Genomic DNA, 23759 nt, shown 5'->3' with positions numbered 1-23759 from the left:
TGTAAGAAAAAACTGAAGGAAGAGTAATCTGAAGAGGCTGTGGTTCCTTAAGTACACTGGTTTTGAAAACAAAGGCATGCAAAGTGCTCTACAATGAGGCCTACGCTTTTTTAGCGGAGTGATAGTGCCAAGGCTGGCACCAGGCTCAATAAAGCACTATATATACAAGCTCACCTATCACAGTGGAAAAAGAACTGCAGGAGTGCATGGTCTCCCCCTCTTCCTGACCGTTTTCCCCAAGGCTCTACCCCTGCTCTTCCTTTGCCAGCCATACTGTGACCCCTTTCCTCTGGTCATGGAACTTCTCATGCATCGGAGCCTCCGGCCCCTCTTGCAGCAGCCACATGCTAAATGGAGCAACTACATTTTCAGAGTACTGGCAGTAAAATAAGCTTGCTTGATGTTAGAAATACACCTCCTACTTCACAGAAATAAAAGCTGTGGATTGTCATATCTAACGTGCCAGACTATTTTGATTCCAAGAGCTCCAAAGTGGAGAATGATTCTGTTTAAACAGCCTCAGGCTGAGCCATGCTCGACTGTTCTTTGGGAGTAGGGGGGATCTAGAAAAGGGAGATGGAGGAATAAAATAATTGTTAACTTCCAGTGGCCAGCAATTTACCTGCCAAGAGCACCATACCGGTTGCTTAGAGAACTGTTCTGTTAGTTTCTTGTCTAACCTCCACTTCCTTTTTTCCTTTCTGTAAATGTTAAGGGCTGCATCCCGAGCTGTATTCAGAACAACATACATAGCAGAGGAAGCACTGCAAGGTTCAAAACAGGACCTTACACACCCTGCTACCTGTCAGGAAGCTTCCTTCCTCCTGTAGGGAATGTCACCTCATCTGACTAAACCTGTTCCAAAAGAAAGAACCAGGTCAAAGCAGTAACCTAGACAACTCCAATGTTACAGCTAACACTACTATTTATATATCTACTACAGAGAAGGGAATAGTTACTCCCTTACCTGTTTTAATTTTCTTTTGCCCACTGGGCTTCTTTTAAGCAGGTGCTGTCATGCAATTGGTGTTTGTCAGCTCCACCAATAAGCAGAAAACCTGAGGCACTTATGGGTTTTCTTCTAGCTCCAGTTGCAAGGTTAGAGAATGGGATTGCAGATATTATTTTCTCTTCCTTTTTTTAATGTTGAACATTTATTCTGTTTGTTTGCTTTAGATGCTTGTGGTACTGCCATGTAATCTGGAAAATGCTCAGCTGAGCGAACTGCTCAGAACTTAGTGTAGTGTTTGATATTTTTATGGTTTTAATCAAAATAGTGGTGCTTAGTATGCTTTCAAGTGTAACTAGGATTTGTCTGTGTTTATCTGGCTAATTTTCAGAATGTTGAGATAACATGCACCAGTACAGCAGGCTGACATTCAGCTTTGCAAATCAGGAAGAGCACTGTAAGAGGAAATGATGGTTAAGTACGGATGAGTTGTAAAGAGCCCCTGAGAACAGAAGGTTTACAGAATCATTGATTGCACACAGCCAGAGATCACTATAACTTGTGGTTATGTAGGAAACTCACCATAAATCACTGCAAGATTCAGAATCTTGCAAATCTATGCTGGGATCTGAACCGAAGAAGTTTTCAGTGTGGATAGCCGAGTGATACATGATCCTGACATAGTAGTCACTGGTTATCATTTTAGATGTTATCCAAAAACTAGGAGGAAAAAACACTTCCCAGTGTGGCTGGAACCACTAGGCACCATAGTATTCATAGAGGTTCCGGTGACAGGAATTTTGAATTTACTTTTCCTTTATGGTGTCAGAAGAAGTAACATAAAATTCTGTATCTATGTTTGAAAACAGTCTCAGTTTTAAGTTCAACCCAGCTGTACCCTGAGGCTGAAACATGGCCATGTTTTGGCAGCAGGGAAGACTGCCATATGTTGCAGTGATAAATTACACTGATGCCAATCTCTAAAGTCAGACTTATAAAAAATAGCTAAGGTAGTATATTTGTAGCAATATAAGCTTATATATATAATATATATATAAATAAAAGAGCCTGACAAGTCTATATTTAAGGATAATTTTTCTGTCTCTTTAAGTCACGCACTTTGTAAATGCTGCAAGCCACAATTCACTATTGTTCTTGAGAGAAGTTGTATTTAATACATAAATCCATTGCATTTCCCCATTACACAGAATTGCTTGCTGTCTAGCTTCCAGCTTCCAATAGCCATAGGACAATTCCATTCTTTGAGTAAGTTCTTACTTATTGACTGGCTTTTAGTGAGCACATACTGGAAATCGATAAGAAGATTCTTTTTTTAGCAGTCATTCAGTCAGATCTCTAAATGAGAGCACGGATGTGGAGACCCTGAACGTGGCTGGCAGCAACATGACCTACTCTTCCGTTTTTTTAAGGTCAGCACAGGGTGTTGGTTTGTAGCTCTCATGGGTGACTTCCAATGCTTTTAAAATCCTCAATTAGTTTGTTTTAGTGCCAGCAGTATGTCAAGGATCTTTGAACACAAAAGATTATGTGTATTCTTAATATGCATATAATAAAATCTATTGTAGGATCTATTCGTACAATGTGTTAGTTCCAAACCACATCTACTGCAACTTAATGCAGAACAAAATATCTAATACAAAATACTGATCTCAGTCATAAACCTTCTGTTTTCTGTTGTAAACGCTGAAGCTGCTGTTTCTCACTGCTGAAGAAGGACTGCTACTGATCCATGAAAGATGACTGTCTGAGCAGTTTTAAATTCTCTCCATTTACCAGTACCCTGAGACTGGTAAGATTGCTAAGAAGCTGCTGAGAACAGACAATGGATCCCAGCAGCATCTTCTTGTTTTCACCATTTATGTCCTTGAGCTCTTGAAAGAAATTATCCAGAGATGCAATAAATTTGTTCTGAAGCAGAAGTTTTACTGCTGACTAGGTCCATAGTTTCCAGGTAAACATTTTCTTGCCCAGCAGTGATGGTGGTCTTCAAACTTCCATTTTTTGACAGTATACCAGCTAAGTTCTTCTGTATCTCATCTCCCATGCCAACAAGTCCAACTGGCTTTGCAGCGAGGACACTAATTCATTTGCGATCTTTGTATATACAAACTTTGCCATTTCCACTTCTTCTCTTAAATTCTTACAGTATTTTGCAGCTGAGAAAAAACACTGGCTGTTTATTCCTGTAATTTTTTCAGAGTGAGACAGAGATCTCCTAAGAAGATACTAATTTCTTTTTATGGTCCTCCATCTCATCAGCCACAGCAGAAAATTTCCTTGTGTTATTCTGAAACTGACAGCTTAATTCCAGGACAACTTCCACCATTGGTGTCAAGGTATTTAATGATCTTCCTAACGCACATATATGCTCCTCAGTCAACCTCAACAGCTCAGCTTTACTAACAAATGGCAGAGTCATATTCTGCAATATTTTTTCAGACATACAAGAAAGTTCAGTGGTCAGCAATTTTTTAACAGAGGCAAAAGACACTGATACAACTAATGCAAATACATTAGCTGCTGAACAACTGTTAGATAGGAGGCCACCTATAAAATATGCATCAGATGTCAACATCTGTTGCTGCTTCAGACTGTTCTCACTAACAGAATCTTGTATTTTATTGAACAGAACATTCATTTCTCCTGCAAATGTATTTGGACGACAGCATTGTGTTGATCGACAGCCTTCTTATGATCCAGTTTTGCATAGATACACCTTTTGTATTAACAGTATTAACCAAAGGGCTAGCTGTGCCATGAAGTTTTTCTTTGGTGTTTTCCAAAACTGAAACCACATATTCTTTCTCAGCCAGAGGAACCTTTGTTTCTTGCAGATCTGTCTGTGCTGCTTTCAGTTCTTCTTCCTTGAGTTGGAGATCTGTTTTCATTATTAAGGTTTGCTTTTATTAATTGTGAATGGTTTAGTGATTGTTTTTGCTTCCATGGCGCTGATTACGTCAATATACTCTGCAACTTCTTCTTCCTGAACTGTCAGCTTTCCTTTAAGGGCTTCATGAATTTTCAGTGAAAATATAGATTCCATTTTACTCTTGTGCAGCAGTGAGGTCTCCTTTCAGATGCTCAATCTCTTCAGTATCTTCCTTAATAATAACTGCTTTTGGCAGCTGCTGGTTAACTTCAGGCTTCATTATGTTCTTTGCTCTGTGAGCATACTCCAGTGTACTCAATGTTTTCTCAGGATTTATAGATGTGGGAGAAACTGTTGCAATTATTGATGTTCCTTGTTGTTCTCCAAGAGACTCTTGAAGGATTCTGTTAAGATTCTCTGTGTCTCCTTCTACAAGAGCCGTAATAACTCTTTCACCAGTCAGAACAGACTACTTGGTATTTCCAACTTCACAAGCTCTTTTATCAACTGCCCCAAACCAAAGTGTTTTCACTTCCTGCAAGATCAACCAATTTTATCTTCCTAGTTCTAACAAGCTCTTGTCCATTTGCTCTGGTTTCTTTCATATGGATGGTAACTGAAAACAGAGTAGGATCAACTGGAATATGCACTCATGTAAGTAGCTGCAGTAGTTCTTTTTGCTGCACCTCTTCCCAAGATCTGGGAGGCTTAATTTTTTGTTCTGTACAGGTATTTCTTCCAAGTCTTTCACATTTAAACCTGTCTTGTTTATGGGATCATCAAACATCTGCAGTCCTTCTCCAGCACTGGGAATAGGATTCGGAAGAATGAAAAGCTCTTCATTACAGATTTCCAGAAGAGAGAATTTTACAAAAAAAATCAATATCAATCTCTGTGAGTTTTTCTAATATTCGATACATTGTATTGTACCTGGTAGCAAATCCTCTTCCCAAGCATGTTCTTCACTGGGGCTCCCCTTAAATTGTGAAGGTCTTTCCAGTACCAGTTTGGTCATAAATGATCACTATACAGTTGTACACCTAATAACTTCATCCAAAATGTGACAACACTCTGGTACATATCAGTAGTCCATGACTCCTCCAGTGCAGATTCTAACTTCTTTTCTTGCTTGATCACAGTCTACAAAAGCATAGGCACTTGCTTTACATCCTGAGGCATTAAAACGCCTGCACCACACCACCACCTGGATGTTCTTGCCCTTCGCATTCTTTGTGTAGCCACTTCCCTGGAAATGCAAGGAAGCCATGCTGGGTCTGAGGGCCAATCTGCCAGGGAAAGAGGCAAAGCACTAACTGTCCCATAATATTTTGCAGCCCCTCGAGCTCCAGCCAACTGCCTGCTGCTCACATTCTGCTCACCTCAGCCACCGGCACTGTGCCTCCTGCAACTCCGCACTACAGTTCCTGCCAAGTTTCTAGTTACAGTGGCTCAGAAGTGTCTCGAGTATAGGGAGACTCTGCTCATCACTTACCTTGTCATGTCCACACTGTGCAGTGCAGCAAGGTGTGGACATGTTTAAGCTAACACTGATCAAAATAGCCCTGGAATAAAAGGTAGCGTAGCCACAACAGTTTTGTGTTGCACATGAATTAACTGGCCCTGACAGGAAGCGGTGGCCCTGTCTTTATGCCTGTTTTGAAACAGAAATAGGCCTCTGCCTAGTATTGCACTGCATCAGCAGCAACCTGCTTGAAGCTTGACTTGGAGAAGCTCTGCATTACTACACAAAATGCACCATATACAGCATCTGGTGCTGTGCACTCTCTGAACTGACTTTCTAGTTTTTACTGTCTGCTCTGCAGATGAGGAATTGTGGTATTTCTAGATGCCTTTCATAGACACCTTACAGCAGGTGTCAGCAGGCTTAACTAAAGACCCACACTCTGAAAAAATGTTTTAGGGAGTTGTCATCTGAAAAATGCTTGAATTCCTCCGATGTGACATATGTGTAAAATTTAATACGGAGGTATATTGGAGATGGAAGCAGAGATTTTTGGGATCTACTGTTTTTGTATTAACTGTACAGATCAGAAAACAGGAACTGACTCCTCAGAAAATCCAGTAGCAAGATGTGGACTCTGCTCAAAACCAGAGCTGTTCCATGCAATTCCCCAAATAGTATTTCCTCCTATGTATTAGGGCACTGTCCAGTCTTGCTAAATGATACGAGTGGCTCACTGATGATTAGATTTCTTTTTGTAATACTCCTGAATGGTCTTCACAATCACGGGATCAGTTGGAGGGTGGGTGAAGAAAAGCTCCCACCACCTCGCAGTTCCATGAGGCGAGGCTGAAAGAAAAGCCCCGTTACTGAGCCTCACTGCAAAGCCGGGCACTGTGGCCCGGCAAAGACAGCATCTGGAAAAATACACGACTGCAGCATGCCTGTGTGCAGCAGTTTTATCTCAGAGAGGTGTCCCTCGCCACTCTTGCGATCAGGTTTTTAAAAGGCCACATCAAAATCCCTAATAAGATAACGAAGCACACTGATGCTTCAACATCCTCGGATGTGGCACTCGGGCCCTGGCCGTGCGGCGGGCCTGCCCTTCCGCAGACCTCTCCTTTCGCAGCCGTATCTCTCGTCCCCAAATCCTCCCTCCCAACTCCCCCCGGCCGACCACCCTCCCGACCCCGCCGTCCCTGCGGCGATCCCGCCTCCCAGGTGCTCTGCCCACAAACTTATCGCTACTTCACGGGCTTGGCCAGGCCTTCTCCCCCCAGCCCTCCCGCAGGGCCGCGGCCCCGGCGGGAGAGACGCCTGTGCCGCCGCCGCCGCCGCCTCCTCCTCCCGGGGGCACCGCGGACGCTGGCGGCCCCGCAACGCCTCGGGAGTGACCGAGAACCGGCGACGGACTCCCGCGGCCCGACCCGGCCCAGGCCCGGCCCCTCCTCCGGCAGGTGCGGCCCTGCCGCGCCGGGTCGCCGCTGCGCACTGGGCGGGGCGGGGAAGCTCCTCCCGCTCAGGCACCGGAGCCGCACAACCGGGACGGCGGCTCTGCGGCGCGGGAGCTCCTTCCCCGCTGCCGTCGGAGCGCGACGGAGGGGCGGCGCCGCCGCCGCGCGCGGTCCCGGCACCTGCCGTGAGGTGAGCTGAGCTGAGCTGAGCGGCCGGGCCTGAGGCGGTGCTTCGTCGCCGCCGTTACCTAACCGGGGCGGCGGGGCGAGGCGAGGGGGGGCGGCCGGCGGCGGCTCGCCGCCGCCGGCCGCCCCCCCTCGCCTCGCCCCGCCGCCCCGGGGGGGGGGGGGTGTGTCCTCGTTGCCACGGAGACGGTTCAAACGGCAGCTCCGACCGTTGGGGCGTCCCTGGGTAACGGCCGGCGCCCGCCCGCCTCAGCGGTCCCGCCGGCCCTCGGCTCAGTGTAACTCCGGCCGGGGGGGGGGGGGGGGGGGAATGGAACGACGACGAAGCGGAGCCCAGGGGGGGCTCCGGGACGCGGTGAGTCCCGCTGCCTCCGGGGTTAGTGCGGGGATATGTGCTCCAGGTGCTCGGTTTGTGGCGGTTTCTTAAAAGGCGGCTCTGCCGCCTCGAAACGGGCGGGGAAATGCGTCTCGTTACTTGGTAGGAGCGGTTCTCTTCGTGTGTCCGGACTTGAAGCTACTCGTTCGAGTGACAGAAAGGAGCTTTTGCTCCTCTCCAGCGTTTAAATACGCGAGAGCTCCCGGCTGGAAAGGAGCTAGGCACCTTGATTGCTGGAAGGTTAAATCTGCAGCCCTAGGAATTTAGAAGGTACTGCTCCGGTGGTTAAATACCTAGCTCAGAGTGGAGAAAGATTTGGTTCTCAGCACTGAATTTCCTATTTGGTCAGTCTGGAGCAATTCTACCAAAAATTCACGGGTTCCTGCGATGCTGCAGGTCGCAGACGACTCGCTGTGGTGAGTCTCCCGGGCCATCGATGGAGGGTGAGTTCAGCCTGCGGAGCGAAGCCGGCGTGTCTGCTCAGTCTCTGGCAGAGTCCGACTGGCAGTTGATAGACACAACTGTCACATGCAAACGCTGGGAAGCAGTATACTTGGCACCGTACGCTACTATAAAATGTGAAAGAAAAGGAGCTACGGTTTAAAACTTAGTGTGGTGAGATAAACTGCAGACGTTGATCTTAGCAACTAGTGTGAATACATTTTTTAAAGCTTGTTATAAATTTGTCTGGTTTTGTAGGGGTAGGAGGATATCTTACAAACGTTTCAGAAGCAAGTTGGGGTTAGTCATATTTGCGTAAATGTTAGCGGCAGCATTCGTTCAGTCATGAAAAGATCAGGAGTAGACCCGGAGGCCACAGTCCTGTTAACTGTAGTGCATAGGGTAAAGAATTCCTGTAGCCTTGCCAATTCCTGTTGATTCTGGGATCTGCCTGCATGAAGCAGTTGGCAGGGGTAAGGCCTCTGAGGGGTGCTCAACAATTGTTTAGAGTTTTTATGTGAAAACCAAGTTTACTATTTAAACAGGTCCTACAGAAATCCTGTGATGTGCTGAACAAATAATGTAGTTACCACAGATGCTTAAAAATCTACCGATATATAGCTACTCAGTCAGATCTCTTTGTTTTGTTCAAGTTTACGAATGATTACAGAGAAATTTTTTTTCTTAACTTTGAAAGTATTCCAGAAAAGCTCCTTTCATCTTTTGTGTGCTTTTCAGATTGTGAATAATTTGATGGTATCTGTAAAGCACTTTGGAGTTATTATGTATGAGGTACTAAGCTAGGTATGGGTGCTGTGAGAAACTGTTGGGGAGTAATAAACTCTTGCTTTAGTAGGACACTAAAAATAATGCAGTCATACCAATTAACGCCTCTTAAGCATAAGATTTTTTTTTTTTAGGTGCTTACAGTGCTTATAAAAAATATCATTGTGTTTTCTTATGCATATGAACAACAAAAGTCCCTGTTACTTCCTGTATAAGCATGCAGAGAGCTAATGTGCATTTGGGCAGCTATTGAGTTGGCAGATGTGGGGAAAATAGTAATTCTAATATTTAAAGGGGGGAAGAAGTCACCTCAGGGTTTCTTCAGAAATGATTCAGTTAGATTTGCAGGTATATCTTGCATTCAATTCCAAGTGAGAGCAAGTGCTTTTAGGGAAGGGAATTTTAGTATGGAAATTGTGGTGGTGTTTATTTAACACTTTATAGATCAGCATGTTATATGAACCACACAGAATATGAGCTTAAGCATTGTCTTTACTGTTAGAAAACCATGTGGTATTCCAAAACTAAGGATGATTATGCAGAAACTAAATTTCTGGAGATATTTTTTTGAAAGCAAGCTCGGAAGTGACTGAACTTCAAATTGGCCCTGAATGGATAGTGTAGAATCTTGCCTCGGACAACAAATTCAGGATTCCCTGGGATCTTCTAGTTGAGCTATAATCTTATTTGAGTCTATCTCCTCTGTAAGAAGGACATGAACAGCTGTGTTTGAGATGGCAATTCCTTTTAAAAAGTCTGTGTATTGCTAAACATATAAGTGAATTTGGCTCAGGATGTGAATTTGAACACACACAGAGAAATTCACGTAACATCAGGGAAGATGGTTTTGTGTTGGTTCTCCACCCCCCCCCCCCCCCCCCCCCCCCCCGATCATTCCCTTTGTATTAAGGGGAGCAATAAATTTGCAGTTTACAGTAAGGAGATGTATGGTTGAAACATTGGTAGCAGATGGAAATTTAGGCTTGCATGGGACTTTTCTTCAGTGGGTACTTGCAAAGTAATGTGAGTGGGATTTGACCAGAGAAAAATGCAGTGTTCATTAAAAAAAAGGCGTTTTTTTGTTATCTCCATTTTTGATTCAGAATGTGTTGCTTCTGCCTGAAAAATCAGAAATTGATATAATGTAGCTTCTGAAACTGATGATCAGCTTCTATAACAGAGCAAAAAAGAACGTATTCAATATGAAATTCATGCCACTGCTGTGGTGTTTTTGATCGACTCTGCTGACTGGAATATGATTGACTTAATGGCCAAGAAAGACAGTAATTTAATGCCATGCGAGTATGGGGAAGTAATGATTATAAATTGGGCTAGAAATGGGAATTGGATTAAGTGAAAAATCAAATTAATTTAAGCACTCGGGTGAGAACAGTTGACAGTGTTATCAGGAGAAACTAGCTAAACATAAATATCATCCACTATAATTATGCTCACCTACAGTAACCGCATAGTTGTCTCATTTTAATTTTTTAGCATAAAGAAATTATCCTTCATATTTGTCATCCATATAGGACTTTCACATGGTACTTGCCAGTGTGTTCTGTGCTCCAAGGACTTCAGTTACTCCCGAACTGATTGTGGAGGGAGGGAAATCTTGTGTTTGAATTTTTGTATCTCACTTCTTTGGAGATAGTTAGAGGACCAGTGCCAAAAGCTGAAAATTACAGAGGTTTTCCTAACATATAATTAAATTTTTAGAAACCTGATTTTAAATTTTTTATTTATTCTCCACAAATATTACTTGTTGTAATATAACCAACCACCACTATTGCCCCAGTTTCTTGAATTATCTGGCGACTACACTTAGTAGTGAAAGACATAGGATCCTTGACATAGCAATTTCTAAGTTTTCACTTCTTTGTGTTCTTAGATGTCCTTTTGACCACTTATGAGGTAAAATGAGGTCTGATGTTGCTTCTGTCACTCTATGTGCTTACCCATTTGCAAGAATATGTGCTTGTAGATGGGATGCTTTTATTTTACAGGCTTTTATTAACTTGATTTCAGAGGGATTTTTGAAATTTTACTATCAGATTCCGATTACTGAAAATTAGTAAAGAGCAGATACTTTTCATAGTGTTTTGTAAACAATTTTTTAATTTACGTATTTTTTAAAATGTTGGTTCATGGGTGGGATTTGCCTCTGATTGAGTTTTGGGCTTTAAACAGTGAGAAACTTCAATTTGAGAAGAAACATGCTTAGAAGAGAATTTTTTTAGAGGCATTCCTGCTGAGTCTGTGAAGAAATTCCAGGGACCAGAGGCAACTCTGGGAGGTAGTTTCTAGTGAAGAAAATGAAGCAATGATGTTGGAGTTTGGCAGTTTAAACTGGGAGACCAGGAGAGCTTTGAAACTCCTGGTTCTTGGTGTTCCCATGTGGACTAGCCATCCTGATTCTGAACCTACTCTGACCTTTATAGAAGGGGAAATGTCTAATGTAGGCCAGAAAGGAGCTGCAGTGTGTTCTGGGCAGGTGCTAGTCTGTGTCCTAGGCCATAGTCTTAGAGATTTCCAGCATGCATGGAGGAACTTCGCGCTATTGACTGGTGAGTAACCTGGCCAAGAGTGGGATTGGAAAAATATTTTGTCAAAGTTTTAACAGATTTGTATTTTAGTTGCACTTTTAACTATGGAAAAACTTGGACATAGCTAGGATTTGACACTGAAGTCCCTTACCAGACTTTCTGTGGACCGGCAATGTTTGGCTTCCTTTCTTGAGAAGTTTTGCACACACAGAATAGCTGAATTAGAATACGTTTTGTGCTTCACGCTGTCAGTGGACAGCTAAGTCACTCAAAGAGCAGATGCCCTGTGGGAACTGGGGTAGTGCTGATGGGTCTTTATATACCTACGTACATTGTCAACTCTTCAAAATATGTCTCTCCGTTGGCTTGAGAAATGAAAAGTGTCATTTCAAAAAATGACATTCCAGTAGTGAATGCCATGCAAATTCCATTCACACTCCTGCCAGTTTGAAGCTATTGACTTTGATATCAACAGTCGGAGATTTCTCTGTGATGAGAAAACAACAAAATGTGTGAACAGTTCCGAGCAAAATAAATCGGAGGCTTCAGAACATCAATAATACTTGAGAATGTATGATTTTTCTCTAAGTTAGGTGACTACTCTGAACAATTATGTAAATTGAGAATGTGTTCTGCCAAAATTTCTGTAGCAATATGCTGCAGCAATTTAGAAGAACTTTAATTGTAGAGAATGAGCTTTATAGGGGGATAAATATTGTAAATATTTTGATTCATCAGTACTTAAAGGTTATGTTTGTTCTGAAGAGTGTCTTTTTCTGCAACCATCTGTCTTTATTTTTCCTGACAGGAATGATATGTATAGTGGTGGTTTTTGACAGTATAGAAGATGTGATGTTCCAACCTAATTTACTGTTGTGTTTTTCCTGAATGCTGTGATTACTTTGGATGTATCTTAAAAATGTGTATTTTTTCCCCTGGTAGTCTAAACTTTAACATCTTCAATTTTTCTAACCCCTTGTGCCTCCAGAATAACCTTTCCTTCTATGCTTCAGTAAGAATATGCTTGAAAAAAATCCTCAGCATCATTAGTTTGGATAATAGAGGGCTTTTGTTTTGAAGGTATCGTATCTAAAAGTGAGTGAGGTCCATTTCTGTAGTGTTGATAAATCTTAATTCTGTCCTGTATGGTTGGTTTTTTTTTCTTTTAAAGAGAATGAATGGTTAAATGAAAACAACATTGCTTAGATTAGTAACAAATTTTGAAGTGGATGTGAGCAAGCTTATGGCCTTATTATGTCTGAAACATTTTCCATCAGGTTTCACTTCAGGTTAAATAAAGTAAAAGGGCTACTGCCTTTTATAAGCTAAATTGGGACTCTACCTGGCTTATCAAGGCAGAAGAGATAAAAACCTGTGGTTGAAGAAATGTCATCAGGATATGTGGAATGTATTCTTTCCACGTTTATTTTTGAAATTCTCTAAAACTGCTATTAACATTTTTTCCAACAGCTACATTTATAAGAGAGTGGCTTTGCATAATATTTTTCCCTGGTCTAATACAGATTTTTAAATGATGTCTTTAAAGCAGTAATAGACCATCAAAAGGTTCCCCCTTTGAGGGGATACATCTTTTGTGTTTTTTCTCTTTTCTGTGTTATACTTAGTTTTGAAAGCCCCCTTTCAGTCAGTGACCTTTATTTTAGTTGCATAAAACAAAGAACGAACTGAGGTGATGTTTTCAGAACAGAACTAGGACTTTGACTTCAGCAAACTGGAGATCAAAATAGAGATCTCAAGAGCTAAAGGCTGAACTGAAGTGTGGAACTTAGTGGGGAGAACAGTACCTGTTTTACGGGTTTGGTATATTCCTTAGCTGAACTTCCTTTTTTTTTTTTTTTTTCTTTTCTTTTCTTTTTTTCTTCTTCTCCTTTACTAGAAAGCTCAGGCAAACAAATAGGAAGGGAACAGAACTCCTTTCTGGCAGGGTCTTAGTGCATCAGGACTGCAGAGTGCACTGGAGGGTATGCCATACCCTTGCTGCGCCGAGCTTCTCATCCTCAGTGAGGTTACATTAAAATACACTCTGCATCTCTTGACATCTGTGGTGACTTTTGCATACAAATGCAACTGTTGTATTGCTTGTTGGGAAAGTGCATGGGAAATTGAATGATGCAATACAAATACGAAATCTCATGCATTTACTTTTCATTTATGTGCTCCATCCTTCAGAGTCGCAGAAGTGCAAAAACATAAGAGTTGCTGAAATGTAAATAAGAGGACTGGATGTGCTTTGATTGCTTACTTAGGGAGGATAACTATGAATGGAGGTGGAACAGAAGTAGGAATTCAGCTTTACAGAGAGCAAGTGAAACTCCAAAATGTTTCTGCAGCCGGGGCTGGCCACATAATAACTGGGCCCTCAAGTATATACTCAGTTTGAAGCACGCCATTTGATTTTTTTTTTAATTGTTTTTTTTTTTTTTTTTTTTTTTAATTAGGATTGCTCAGTTTCTTTAAGACCCTTTTAATCAGGTCCATTGTGTTAGATGCTATATGGAGTCAGATTCCATGCTTTAGATCTTTGGATTCAAATGACAGAAGAGACTTACTGAAGATGAGAACAAGTCATGCACAAAACTAGTGTAGTTTATACTTCTTGCAGCTGTTTACATTTCCACAGGATTACAAACCTGGCATAGTACAAATCTAAACTACCTTAAAGGGAGGAAAGCTGCTAGACAGGGCATTTGAATTTACTGTCTTTACTAATTAGAAGTAACTCTTGCGCTATGGATTTCCATTGATTTTTAGTGGTGTTGCTGGATAAGTGAAGAGAATTAAGGCTCTAATAACTAAGTCTTGTAAATTGTAATATGTGGCAGTTTAAGACATAAATACCTCCAGGTTTGCACCTCTTTTTAGTCACGTAGCAGAGCTGGTGGAGTAGAGCATGTGCCTGCATCTTGGCTGCTTGTCATGTCAGTTTGACTGGATGTCAGTTTGGGTTTGGCCCTAATGCCAATGGGATGGTGGCAACACAAGTGTCCCCTGTGCTCTGGGGCAATAATTTGTGGCAGAGCATGGGGCGTACAGGGGAAGGGGAGTGGAAATGTCTTCAGTGGTGTAGATTGCTTCAGTGAGTTCCACGTTATGTTTCTACATTTTGTCCTGTCACTGGTCTGTGTACTGTGAATATTGAAAATTGTTGTTGGAAACCCAAGGAATGAATTTTCATAGGCTGCATCTTTAGTTTCTGATTTACTTATTCTTTGGCCCAGGTAGTGAGAGAGATTACTATGTGATTACCAAGTAGCCCATAGCAAACCAGACCAAGCCCTGAATACTTAAAAGGAGGAGAAAAAAAAAGTGGTAGTATAGCTATGGTGATCTAAAGATATGCAAGAGGTGAAGGGTGGGGTTCTGTTGTTTTATTTTTTTCTGAGCCTGTTGACATAGTCTGTGGGAGGGAGGGAAAAAAGGGCAACTTCCAAACAAAGTGTTTCTTTTGCTTAGACCTGAAGAGGGCACGGAAGTCTAAACACTTGTCTGTTTCTTTTCTAATTCTATTTCCGATCCTAATTAAAGATCAAAGATTAAAAGTTATTTAAGATCATCTTTTTAGGTGTTTTTCCTTGAAACAGGCTTTTTTCCAAATAAGGAAAAGTTGTGTCCCAGACTAAGGAGAGTGGGGAAAGGTTGAATTAAAACTTGAGCTGTAAATTCAGAACCTTTTATTTGAAGGAAAAAAAAAAAATAAAGCCCCTCAATCTGTTCTTGGTTAAGATTATTTTCTATCTGTTTATCTGTATGATGCACATGTTCGAAAACTGTCAGAAGAAACAGATTATCAGAACATTCAATCTAATGGATTTATGGTCCCTTATGCACCTTGTCTTGATCAATGGCTGACAACTGAGTTGAACTTTTGCATCAGTCTCTCCTTGCCTTTCTATCATGGTTTGGTATGAGATGTTCTGCAGCAATACTGGCTTGAGGTACTCATAAAACCACTGCCCTCCTGCTGCAGTTTATTGCTCTTGTGTTTTGGAGGCATCACTGTTCGTGGAGATGTACTGTGGACTGGATCACCAGCAGGCCTCTTAAAGCTTTAAGGAAAAAAAAAAAAAAACAAAATAAAACAAAACCTGCTAAAAATTAAAAAGGAACCCCACAGAAGTCTCTATACAGTTTTTAAGCCAGGTCAGGCAAGAGAAGGAAGTACAGAAGCTAGTGTTGCTGTTGAACTTGTACCCATTCTATCTTGAAAGAAGAGCAACCAGTTACTTTGCCCTGTAATGAATATATATGCAGGTTAGAGAAAGACATGTTGACTGTAAGTGCTTAGTTTTCTGTCATATACTAGGGGGTAAAAGGTGTTAAATTAGTGTTTTTATTTACCAGATTCTTGCACTGAATTGTAGTAAACAAATGTTTTTACTGCAGCTTGCCATAAATGAACAGAAGGCTGTTTGGAAATCCTGACCAGCTTTTGTGTAGGAGAGAGCAATCATAACAAACTGGTTCTGTGAGAAACTGAAAACAAATCAAAGATGAACTGTTATTCATGGTTTACAAAAGCAAAAGAGATTGTGCACAAAAGCAGCAAGTTATTTTCAAATACTGAAAACCATTGTTTGCAAATATGGGGCAAATTTCAGTAACATTTCATGTTCTCCTGTTTTCAGTCTTTAGAAGATCTCAGGAAGCCAAAAGGAATGATTTTAACCAACTCTGGCCTCAAAAGGGTGAAAATCTTCTCCAACTACTGCATTCAATACTGCTAGAAGTCTTTTGAATCTCCCAAAGGTGTTTCCAAGAACATTTCCTACCTGTTGCGGTTTGCTAAAGCAAAGAATTGTTCCCCCTAACAAAACTTCCTACAAGGAAAGCTCTTCTTTTAGTACTTAAGTTAATGACATTATGACCTACTACACTGAAGTTATTTTCCTTATTTTTTTGTGTTCTTGGCATTTTTCAGTCTAACATTACTGTACAAAGTGATAGGTAGGCGATACTCAGATGAGCAGAGTATTTCCAGTTGTGCAGCTGAAGTATGGATGTATGTATTTGTGAAGGTTGTTTTTGTTTTTTTTTTTTTTAAGTAGGAGTTGTTATATGACACCAAATCCCCAAATCAATATTCCATTTTTACTTTATACTGATACTTAGTTTTTGTGACTGAGTAATGTCTGAGTATCTTAATAGCTGATAACTCACATTGACTTTTTTGCAACTTTTTTGTGGTTTTCATGCAACCACACCTGTGCCCCAAAGAAAGTCTCTAGCCTTAAAAGATAAGGGTAGACTCAGACTAGAAATGGAGTTGATGAAGTGGTAATAAAAATCATGCGTAAAGCTGCACCTTTTTCTTAGTTATTCCTTATGTGGGCAGAAACCTGTCTTAAGCCATCTTGGAGTCTTCACAGAGTATCTCTTGCCTGTAGGGTTCCACTGGAACCAAGTAGGCTGGAAAACTGTAACCATAGATCAAATATTTTTGTGGCTGTGATGGTACAAAAAAGAAATATAATGTTTTACAGAAGGGATGAAACCTTTCATATAAACTCATCATTAGGACAGACAAGTTGACTGCGCTGTGTAGAGGTACCCACTTAGCTCTGATCAAAGTAGCAAAGCCTGTAGGAGCAGTATTGCTAGTACGGTGTTTTGTGTGGGTAACACATTGAGGAACTACTTGGATGTCTCTGCAAGCCCCTGCATTGGGCTGTGTTGAATGCAGGTGAGGTGGTGATCCCTTAGGAATTGCAGATTGGTAAATTCCAGTCCAGATTCAGAAATTTTATTCTCTGTCTGTGAGAAATGGACTTCAAAGACCACACTTATGTAATGGTAAATTGGGGAAGTACTCAAGTCCCAGCAGTATTGCTGCATTGGATTTTGAGTAATGTCTGAGAAGGTTTGTATTGCCAGTAGCGCTTACTGAAGGAATGTCATAAATACTTAAGATCAAATAGCTTTTAGTTCTAGTTAAGTCTGTAGTTTGTGCTCTTTCTCTTCTGGAAGTGGGTGTGAAGAGCCTTTGTTTGGTTATTTCAGAATCAGTATAAATGCAGAGGTAAAAGCCTGCATTTGTTTTTTGGATGTAACCAAGAGTTGCATGAGAGCATGCTGCAAAGCTAGTCATAGTGGTGATGCAACAGCTTCAGTCTGCTCACTGACTGGGAACACTGTCAGATCTAAGAGTTAAAGTGCTGCAGGGTAGAGAGAGATCTTTCAAACCTATTTTTGCATCATTTATTTATTTATTTATTAGAGAACAAGCATCTCCTGATTAGGTAGGGGTGACTGTAGTGTTGCCAGGTAAATGAATGAACCTGGCCAAAGTTAGAAGTCAATGCTTTGGTTATAGTGACTCAGGTCATCTGGATGCAGTCCTGCACTTCTTGGCTGCATTCAGCATGCTACTGTCCAAAGACGGAAAAGAAGCAGTGAGTCTGTGCTTAGAGTGCTGGATCATGTACGATCAACTGCTCAGTTCATTGGCAAGGTGAGGAGCAGTCTGTCCCCTGCAAATCCTCTGATTCAAATCCAGGTTTTTGTGTGTGCCATTTGGTAAAGAGAGAAATCAAATGCCATTTAATTATCCTCTTAGTCCTTGGATCTATCTGCAGTATCCTTAGGCTTAGTCATTGGAGGGCATGGGTGGGCACTTCAGGCCATCTTTATGCCAGTCAGCACCTTTTGGGCCAGTGTGTCTCTGTTCCCAGCTCAAGACATTGATGAATAGCTTCTATTTGTTATATCATTCAATGGCTTTTAATTTTAGCGTTGTCAGCCTCAAGCATTCAAACACTGAAAGTCAGTTCCCAGACATCGGTAATTAAATTCAGACGCTTTCTGTTAGAATTCATAAGTCTGGTGTTAGATTATATTTTCAAGCTTCTCCCAGTAATCTTCAGACCTATAAACTTTATTCTTTGTTTGAAATGAAAGCTTCAGGTGCAGTTTGATTCCAGAGATACATTTGGTGACAGGGAAGGAAACCACCATGGCTGCTTTATTTTGGCTTTTCCTTACCTTAAAATGTGTTTATTTTCTGATCAGTGCTTACCTTTGATTGCAACAAAACTTTTCTCTAGTGGTAGAGTCTGGGTTACCATTTTCCTTCCTAAATCAGTCTGTGTCAAATACTGATTTAGAAGGTCGGTTGCTTTTAGTGGTGATGCTGTCCCATTGATTTGTCTAGAGATGTACTAGCACTGATATATTTAAATTTAATTATTTGCTGTAGACCGAATGTAGAGGCAACATAGGTAGCTTCCATGTGGGTTAAAGGCTGGGAATCTAAACTAATGAAAAAGTAATTGGAGTAAAAGAAAATTTTAGTGTTGTGATACAGTGTAGAAGTCAGAATAATATAGTAAAATACAGTAATTCAGACTCTTCCCAAGCAAGTTAACTGTATTAAAGCTTATAAAGTGTCTAGCATAAAATCATATTGTTTTGTTGGGCATATTCAGTTTAATTTGGTCATCATTCCTTTATGAAGTGGATTGTCCCTTTTATGTCAGCAGACATTGCTTTCGCTTGTTTAAAAGTTCATAGCAGCTGGAATCATGCTTTACACTCAAAGAATAATGATTATTAAGAAGGTAATCTCTGATCATGCTGATAGCAGCAATTTTTAATGTGTTTTAAATAATTAAAAATGCTGATGTGAGATCTTGTAGATAAAGTGCACAGTTAAGGCAATTAACAGCATAAGATCTAGTCAAATGAGTTGTTTGATGTAAATTATTTTCCACTACCAAGAAACCCCCAAACCAGCCAACATCTAAATGAAAAAAAACCTGTGTAATGCAAGTCTGCTAACTCTATGCTCTATACTGCTAAAAAGATTGTGGGTCTTTCAAATTTAGTCAGAGCTCTGACTTCTCCAAGGATTTCAATAACATTTTTAGGGATAAAGGAACTGTTTTGTCCTTAAATGTGTCCATGGAGAAAAAATTCGGGGGAAGAAATCTCTTCAGGCTGCTCCTGTAGAGTTTTGGTGGTACCATATCCAGGAATTTCTGGGATATGATAATAACAGTAACAGGCCACTGTTGTCCTGTTTGTAATTCATGGTTTCCTTGTGTTTTTAATTCCTTCTCTGCCTGGCAGTATGGTTTTGATAGAGGTCTCCATTATGGCCTCTAGGAATCCCATCTTGAAGCATACCCACAGGAAGAGGCAAGCGCTGGCTTAGTTGGTTTTACGTTCAACACCATTGATTTGGTGCTGAGTGGAGTGCATCTTCTCCAGGGACTGCACCTATCCCCACTTTGCCCAGCTGTGGCTTGCTTGTTGCCTGACTGCTGTTTCCAATTCTTCCCATCCAATGTCAATGGCCTGTTCCATGCTGAAATCCTAGGTATCAGGAAGAAGTTTAGTATGTTACCTCCCACTGTGTAAGGAGCTCCATTCCTTTTATTGCAAGATTCACAGAAACGTAGGCTGTTAAACTATGAATTTAGTCTAATTCTCATTGAAAACATTGACCAAATTAATTAATTTGAAAATAGCAAGATTTGACCTGAAATAAATAGTAGGATATGATGTGTTTTGTAGAATTTAATGGTTACACAGATTTTTTTTAATTTGGAATACTCAGTATTTGCTGTGGCTTTCCCAGTCATCATACTTAGCAGAATTCTCTTCTGAGAAGGCTTCTTAGTGTGGCTTAATTCTGAACTATTCTAATTTGTTCCCTTTACTTTTGACTTGTGGAAGCATTGTATTTAAAAGCAAAAATTTTTGTGATTGTTGGGCATTTATGCAAGGTGCTTTTATTGGTTTGGAGTTCTTCTGAGTGATGAACATCTGTCAGAAAACTTCTTGAAAATGCCCTTACCAAAACTTAAGTGACATAAATTCTTTTGCGTTTTGTCAGGAGTCATTCAGGGCTCAGCTTACTCACTGAAACGTGGATGTCTATTGCCATTTGACACCCTGATCCAGAAGAGACTGGATGTCCTGTGTATCCTATGTCGTATCTCTCATCTCCCCAGGGAGATGTCTTAGTTACTATAGGCGGTCTGAAATGACAGTACACTTCTGTATATTATCAACTGAATTTAAGTCTTAATTGAGCTTAATTGGAAAAAAATTAAAATCAGTATATGCATGTATTGCTTACAAAGTATTATTTTTGTTTATCAAGTGAAATAATGATCAAACTTCATATAAACAGCAGTTGCACCAGAATTGCTACTGAGTTTTCCTATCCTTAAAAAATGCTTATGACAAAATAAGTTTTTTAGTGTTACAGTACATTTGCTTTGGATTGGTATTAATTCTAGCCAGGAGTTCAAAGGATTCTTTAGGCTGTTCCAATAAATGGAAAGACTGCAATTCATAAATGTGCTGCACCAGGACACTTGAAGAGAGGTGTAGAGGCATGTGCATTTCCTATGGTTTTGATAGAATTTCCCTTTTTTGTCCCTTCTGTTTCCTTTTAAGAGATAAAATCTGTTCAAGAGGATTGGAATGTGGAATAAATACAACATATGGGGCTAATATGGTCTTGCATGCGTACAGTATCTTCATAGTCTTCTCAGCTGTACCATAGAGAATCGAATGAAGCACAGAATCGTCTAGGTTGGAAAGGACCTTTCAAGATCATTTAGTCAAACCCCCCTATTCAAGCAGGGTCTGCTAGAGCAGGTTGTCCAGGACTCTGTCCAGAGCTGTTTTGAATATCTCCAAGAATGGAAGCTCCACAACCTCTCTGGGCAATCTGGTTGGGTGTTTAACCATCCTCACGGTAAAACGTATTTTCTTGTGTTCAGATGGAATTTCATGTGTGTTAATTTACGCCCACTAAGTTATAGAAGAAGTAATGTTTTAACTTGAATTATGAGTAGCTATTTGTAGCATTTAGTGATTTTTAACAAGATAATTATTGCCTTTATATTTTTTTAAATTTATATGTTATTTTAGAAACGAGTGCTCCTAGAGCCTTTTAAATTATATGCTTTTTTTTATATCGTCATCTATACAGATGTTGTCTTGGCAAAAGCTGAGCTCGAGTTGTGTACAAGGAATTATGCTTGGCACTGTTTAGCTTTCTCAAATGTAGTGGGCTTCTAGTGATTGCCATGCAATTCACAAACTTCATTTAGGCATTTAGGACTGTCTCCACAAATCCTCTTATGTTTGGTTCTAGGAACAGTATTCACAAACCCTAGAGACTTGCTGAGCTTCCCAGTTTAATGTCTGGGTAGTAATAGATGCCTAAGAACAAAGATACTTAACAAGCCGCAAGTTGTTTGCATGTATGTGGACAGGATGTCAATTTAGCTGAGAGAAAAAAATCAAAGGTATACGTGTTCAAAACTCCTCACTCTTCTGGAAATAAACACTTAACTGTAGCTTTATGAAGTTTTTCATAGGTGCCTACGTTCACAGTGCCCTTACAAATTTAAGCAGCAAGTTGATTCACTTCTTCACTTCACAAGCGTTTTACTTCTTTCTTTTGAGATTTAGCTTCTCCTGGATTTTTTTTTTTTTTAAAATGATCTACGGACTGTTAGTGCAGCACTCGCCTAATAATGGATCCGAGTTCAGTTGTCCTTGCTGTGACGGGCATTCAAAACTGTTCCTCTCGCCTCCTATGAAGAGTAAAAGTACTGTCAGACTTGAGGAAGAACTAGGTATGCATGGGATTATTCTCTGTTCCCTCCTGCTCTTGTGGTTTATTGTCCCACTGAGAATGTGCACTTTGGGTCAGAGGGAGAGTGAGTAAGAATAGGTATCCATAATTCAGTGACGAAGGTGGTGTCCTGGGGATAGGGAGACCTGGTTCTGTCCTGGGAGCTGTGATCAGAATGTTGGATTGGCGTTTTGAAAACAGGGCTGTAATACAAGTTTCATGTACAGGCTGGTGCACAAGTATTAAGGAAATGGGAGATTTGAGTGTACTTTTTCTTGTCTGGTCAGCTTAAAAGCAGAGCCGATACAAAATATAGCTGTTCAGGGTTCTCCTGCTAAAGTATCTCTGCACTCACTGAGAACTTCTACATATTTCCATTACTGAGATGAGGTTATTGCTGAGAAATGACAGCAGATGATGCAGTTTCTGGTCTGTCTTTTGACTGCCAAATATGTCAACAGCTAATGCTAGTCAGATCTAACTTGTGAATTTATGCAAGTTTTAAAAAAAAAAAAAAATCTATTGAACCATCCAGTCTGTCTTGAAATCTGCATGTACTCAAAGGATTTTTAGTATTAATTCTCAGATTGCCTCTGAAAAAGAGTAGAGCGCATTGAAATCTGATGTTTGCAAACAAGAACTCAAATGTCTCTCTAATAACCTAATTGATAGAACTTAGAGTGATCTTTTACTTTAGTACAAGGTATTATCTTAAAGTGAGTTTCTTAAGGCATGTTGTCAAAGACATGACTCACTATAAAATGCATCATATGCATCCTCAAAATGAGTCTTTTTAGACTGTATTTCCTGTCACCTCCTTCCCTCCCAGGTATGTCCTTTCTGCTCCAAGAGGAATTTTTATTTGCTGGATTGACACTGGGTATTAACAACAGTGGTCAGTATCAGAACATTTTCTAGGTAGCTAGTCTGGAACACAGAATAAAGTCTGTGTTAGAAATGGAATGTATGTTGAGCAGAGGATGAGAGAAAACAAATCTCCTGTTTCAATAAAATATGCTAGTATGAAGACTAGATGTCTTGTGCAAAGCCTAAATAAAAGCTCTGCATGAATCCCTGGAGGAAGAGAATCTGCTAACTCTAGCATCAACTTGGAGAGGGCATTCAGTTTTCCTACGTTAAGAGGTCGGGTGTCCTGATGTTTTGCTTTGTGTTCCCAGCAGATCTGTGAACCACAGCTTCCTCTGGCAGGGGGTGGGAACTGTACCATTCCCAACCGTCTTAATGCTTTAGAAGCTCACACTATAGCAGGCTGTACTCACAGGGAGAAGGCCACAGTTAGTTCCCCTAGTAAATCTGTCCCTTGATACCCTTCCTGAATTGAGAGCAATTTTCCTTCCGTTGATATGGTAAGAATTTTCTGTCTTCGTTAAATTGGTTTTGCTTCCTTTGTCCAGTTACAACTTTGTACGGCCCTGTGTATATAGCAAAGCTACAGATTTTTGGCTGTGGGGTGCAAAAAATCCTGCTGACTTCTTCCACGCTACTTTCCCCATCCCAGATCAGGCTTATCTGTGTTCTTTTCTAGCTTAGCTAGTTAAGGTTATAGAGGTAGCAGTGACTGTGTAAACATCTACAGGCAATGATTGTAAGAAATAAAGTGGTCTGCAGTAACAAAATAGTGTACATGATGGAAATTCTATTTTTTCTAAACAATAGGTGCTTTTTTGGTCTGCAGAAGGCAGCATAAAGCAGGGTGAAGTGCTGGAAGAAACTATCCGTCATAGGGATAGCAAGTGAGGGATTGTAGCTAGGGAAACCAGAATGTGTCCTTCCAGAATGACATAGGCTTAATGCTTTGTTAATCTGTAACCACGGTGGTTACAGTGCCTCCGAATGAAACTTTTTGATGGTTTAATGAAAGCTTAGAATAAAAAGAATACAGTACAGGTATGCTGAGAATCCTGAAGAAAGGGGGTGGCGAGAAGTTACTGCTGCAGATATGCTGGTGTAAGGTCTAAAGTTCAGATTTTACATGCCCCAGATCACAATTTTGTGAGACAGTAACTGCTATGCAGCAAGCAGTATTGAAGATG

At 40.7% G+C, this 23759-nt stretch overlaps 1 protein-coding gene and 1 pseudogene across 10 annotated transcripts in view; one reads left to right on the top strand and one right to left on the bottom strand.

Annotated features, from left to right (window-relative positions):
* Nucleotides 1-2101: 2101 nt before the first annotated feature.
* Nucleotides 2102-5317, bottom strand: LOC115350550 (annotated as a pseudogene).
* A 1223-nt stretch (nt 5318-6540) lies between these two features.
* KLHL32 (kelch like family member 32) overlaps nt 6541-23759 on the top strand; it is a 131379-nt gene continuing 114160 nt past the window's right edge. For 7 of the 10 annotated variants that reach the window (XR_003926509.1, XR_003926503.1, XM_041118573.1 and 4 more), the window contains exon 1: nt 6828-6945. The gene's annotated coding sequence lies outside the window, so the exon portion shown is untranslated. Of the gene's footprint in view, nt 6759-6827; nt 6946-7154; nt 7297-15736; nt 15858-23759 lie in introns of those variants that run through there. The other 3 variants (XM_030036280.1, XM_041118572.1, XM_030036296.2) reach the window with 3 other exon arrangements.

Source organism: Aquila chrysaetos, chromosome 2 (assembly GCF_900496995.4).
Source record: "Aquila chrysaetos chrysaetos chromosome 2, bAquChr1.4, whole genome shotgun sequence".
Lineage (NCBI taxonomy): Eukaryota > Metazoa > Chordata > Aves > Accipitriformes > Accipitridae > Aquila > Aquila chrysaetos.
Note: the sequence above shows the minus strand (reverse complement) of the source record. Positions and strands in the feature narration are given on the sequence as shown.